We start from the raw sequence: 4,574 nt of genomic DNA on the forward strand, positions 1-4,574 counted from the left end.
AATACTAAAATGGCAACAACCACACCAGAGAAATGTACACAAAACAAATCAGAAAAGACCTGAAATTGGGGGGTGGGGTGGGTGTTGAGGGAAAAAAAAAAAAAAAAGAATGTGAAGGGTAGCAGAATAGAGCAATACACTGAATTCTGTGTGTATTTTGGTCAGTTTTTTAGAAAACTAGATCCCAAAATTGTAAAGAAAGGAAAACATATATGTGCAAAAATAAAATTAAATACACTGAAAGTGTACAATGTAACTGTAAAAATGGAAACTAAAAAAGAAGATAAAAGAAAAGAGAAAGAAAAAAAACAATAACAAAAAGGAAGGGATATAAACAGATAGGTGAACAGAACAGAACAATACACTATCTCCTGAGTGTATTTTGGACAGTTTGTTAGAGGAAACTACATCTCAAAATTGTAATGAAAGAAAAAAAAATATATATATATAATGGACTCTGGGGAACAAAAGGAGAGTTTTAGAAGGGAGAAGGGTGGGAGGATGGGGTAGCATGGTAACAGGTATTAAGAAGGGCACTGATTGCATGGAGCACTGGGTGTTATACGCAAACAATGAATCATGGGCCACTACATCAAAAACTAAGGATGGGGGAAGTCAAGATGGTGGAGAAGTAGCAGGCCGAGATGACATCAGGTAGCAGGAGATCAGCTAGATAGTTTATCAAACCATTCCAAACACCTACAAATCCAACAGGAGATCTAAGAGAAGAGCAACAATTCTAGAAACAGAAAATCAACCACTTTCTGAAAGGACGGGCAGAGAAGTGAATCCAAAGCGACGGGAATATAGACCGTGGGGGGAGGGGCCAGCTTCTGGCAAGCGGCGGAGCAATGGAACACAAAATCAGGACTTTTAAAAGTCTGCTCCACCGAGGGACATTGCTCCAGAGGCTAAACTGGGGTGAAGCTCATGCGGGGACAATGTGGCCCCAGGTCCCGCGGGGTCACAGAAGGATCAGGGGTGTCTGAGTGTTGCAGAGCTCGCAGGTATTAGAACGGGAAAGCCAGCTACAGAGACAGAGCCTAGGAGTGATCTCTCAACTTGGGGTTACTTTGAACCATAATCCGTGGCACAGGCCACTGCTCTGTCAGTGGGGTACCTACAAGATCCGGGGAGACCCTCCCCGAATAGCTCAAGGATCTGTGGGGTTCGGAGACTCCAGGCAGAGCTGTGTGCTAGAGACAGAGACGCTTGGTCACAGGCCTGGTGAGCTCAGCACACAGGCGGATGCCAGGGAGACGGGAGTGATTGAGCGCTTTTCTCTGAGGGCACACTGAGGAGTGGGGCCCCGAGTTCTTGGCTCCTCTGGGTGGGAGATTGGGAGGCCACCATTTTCATTCCCATCCTCCGGAACTCTACGGAAAGCGTTCAGGGAACAAAAGCTCCGGAAATGGAACCCGAGTGGATTACTTAGCCTGGCCCTGGTAAAGGCGGTGCAATTCTGCCTGGGGCAAAGACACTTGAGAATCACTACAACAGGCCCCTCCCCCAGAAGATCAACAAGAAATCCAGCCGATACCAAGTTCACCTACCAAGAACAGCAGAATTCCAGAGGAGGAGAAAGCAAAGCATGGAATTCATGGTTTTCTCCCCATGAATCTTTAGTCTTGCAAAGTTAAGTAATTTTTAAAACTTTTTTAAAATTTTATTTTCTCTTCTGCTTATTTTTTTTAACTTTTACCCTTTCCTCTTTTAATGTTTTTTAAACTAGCTTATCTTAATACCTTATATAAAAAAAAATCTTTTTTGAACCTTCATTATTATAGTCATATTTTATCCTTCATTGTATCTAACTTTATTTTTTGTATACACATAGGGTTTTTTCTTCTAAAAAATTTGGGGTACAACTTCTTCTAATAGATCAAAATATACCCTAAATCTAGCACCGGGCTTGTTCTAGTCTCCAGCCTGAGAAAATTCTCTCCACTTTCTTTTTCTTTATTCTCCCAGCCAACTTACCTTATCAACTCCTTTTTTAGAAACTTAAAAATTTTTTTTCATCTTTATAGTCATATTCCATCCCTTCATTGTGTTTACCCTTATATATATTTTTCATTCTTTAAAATTTTGGGAGGTAGTTTCTTCTAAGAGACAAAAATAGTCCCCAAATTAAGTGGGTGACCCTGTTCTAGTCACCAGTCTAATATATATATATATATATATATATATATATATATATATATTCTTTTTTATATTTTTTTCTTTATTTGTTTTCTTTTTAAAATTTTTTTCTGAACTTCCTTGTACCCCCTTTCTCCTCCCCCATGATTTGGGGTCTCTTCTGATTTGCTTAAAGCACATTTTCCTGGGGTCTTTGCCACACTTTTAGTATTTTATTTGCACCTTCATATACTCTTATCTGGACAAAATGACAAGGCTGAAAAACTCACCACAAAAAAGAGAACAAGAGGCAATACTGAAGGCTAGGGCCCTAATCAATACAGACATTGGTAATATGTCAGACCTAGAGTTCAGAATGACGATTCTCAAGGTTCTAGCCAGGCTCAAAAAAGGCATGGAAGATATTAGAGAAACCCTGTCTGGAGAAATAAATGCCCTTTCTGGAGAAATAAAAGAACTGAAATATTAACCAAGTTGAAATTTAAAAAAGCTATTAATGAGGTGCAAGCAAAAATGGAAGCTCTTACTTCTAGGATAAATGAGGCAGAAGAAAGAATTTGTGATATAGAAGACCAAATGACAGAGAATAAGGAAGCTGAGCAAAAGAGAGACAAACAACTACTGGACCACGAGGGGAGAATTCGAGAGATAAGTGATACCATAAGATGAAACAACATTAGAATAATTGGGATTCCAGAAGAAGAAGAAAGAAAGAGGGGAGCGGAACGTATATTGGAGAGAATTTTTGTAGAGAATTTCCCTAATATGGCAAAGGGAACAAGCATCAAAATCCATGAGGTTCAGGGAACCCCCCTCAAAATCAATAAGCATAGATCCACACCCCGTCACCTAATAGTAAAATTTACAAGTCTTAGTGACAAAGAGAAAATCCTGAAAGCAGCCCAGGAAAAGAAGTCTGTAACATACAATGGTAAAAATATTAGATTGGCAGTGACTTATCCACAGAGACCTGGCAGGCCAGAAGGAACTGGCATGATATATTCAGAGCACTAAATGAGAAAAACATGCATCCAAGAATATGATATCCAGCCAGGCTATCACTGAAAATAGAAGGAGAGATAAAAAGCTTCCAGCACATCGAAAACCTGAAAGAATCTGCAAACAAAACCAGCTCTACAGGAAATATTGAAAGGGGTCCTCTAAGTGAAGAGAGACCCTGAAAGTAGTAGATCAGAAAGGAACAGAGACATATACAGTAACAGTCACCTTACAGGCAATACAATGGCACTAAATTCATATCTCTCAATAGTTACCCTGAATGTAAATGGGCTAAATACCCCAATCAAAAGACACAGGGTATAAGAATGGATTAAAAAAAAAAACAAACCAAACCCATCAATATGCTGCCTACAATAAACTCATTTTAGACCCAAAGACACCTCCAGATTTAAAGTGAGGGGGTGGAAAACAGTTTATCATGCTAATGGACATCAAAATAAAGCTGGGGTGTCAATCATTATATCAGATCAATTAGATCTTAAGCCAAAGACTATAATAAAAGATGTGGAAGGACACTATATCATACTCAAAGGGTCTGTCCAACAAGAAGATCTAACAATTTTAAATATCTATGCCCCTAACATGGGAGCAGCCAACTATATAAACCAATTAATAACAAAATCAAAGAAACACATCAACAATAATACAATAATAGTAGGGGACTTTAACACTCCCCTCACTAAAATGGACAGATCATCCAAGCACAAGATCAACAAGGAAATAAAGGCCGTAAATGACACACAGGACCAGATGGACATCACAGGTATACTCAGAACATTCCATCCTGAAGCAACAGAATACACATTCTTCTCTAGTGCACATGGGACATTCTCTGGAATAGATCACATCCTCGGTCCTAAATCAGGTCTCAACCAGTATCAAAAGATTGGGATCATTCCCTACATATTTTCAGACCACAGTGCTCTGAAGCTAGAACTCAATCACAAGAAGAAATTTGGAAAGAACTCAAATACATGGAGACTAAAGAGCATCCTTCTAAAGAATGAATGGATCAACCAGGAAATTAAAGAAGAACTGAAAAAAATTCATGGAAACAAATGATAATGAAAATACAACAGTTCAAAATCTGTGGGACACAGCAAAGGCAGTCCTGAGAGGAAAATATATAGCAATACAAGTCTTTCTCAAGAAACAAGAAAGGTCTCAAATACACAACCTAACCCTACACCTAAAGGAGCTGGAGAAAGAACAAGAAAGAAAGCCTAAACCCAGCAGGAGAAGAGAAATCATAAAGATCAGAGCAGAAATCAATGAAATAGAAACCAAAAAACAATAGAACAAATCAACAAAACTAGGAGCTGGTTCTTTGGAAGAATTAATAAGATTGATAACCCCCTGGCCAGACTGATCAAAAAGAAAAGAGAAAGGATCCAAATAAATAAAATCATGAA

The sequence above is a fragment of the Mustela nigripes genome, chromosome 4 (genome assembly GCF_022355385.1).
Source record: "Mustela nigripes isolate SB6536 chromosome 4, MUSNIG.SB6536, whole genome shotgun sequence".
Classification (NCBI taxonomy): domain Eukaryota; kingdom Metazoa; phylum Chordata; class Mammalia; order Carnivora; family Mustelidae; genus Mustela; species Mustela nigripes.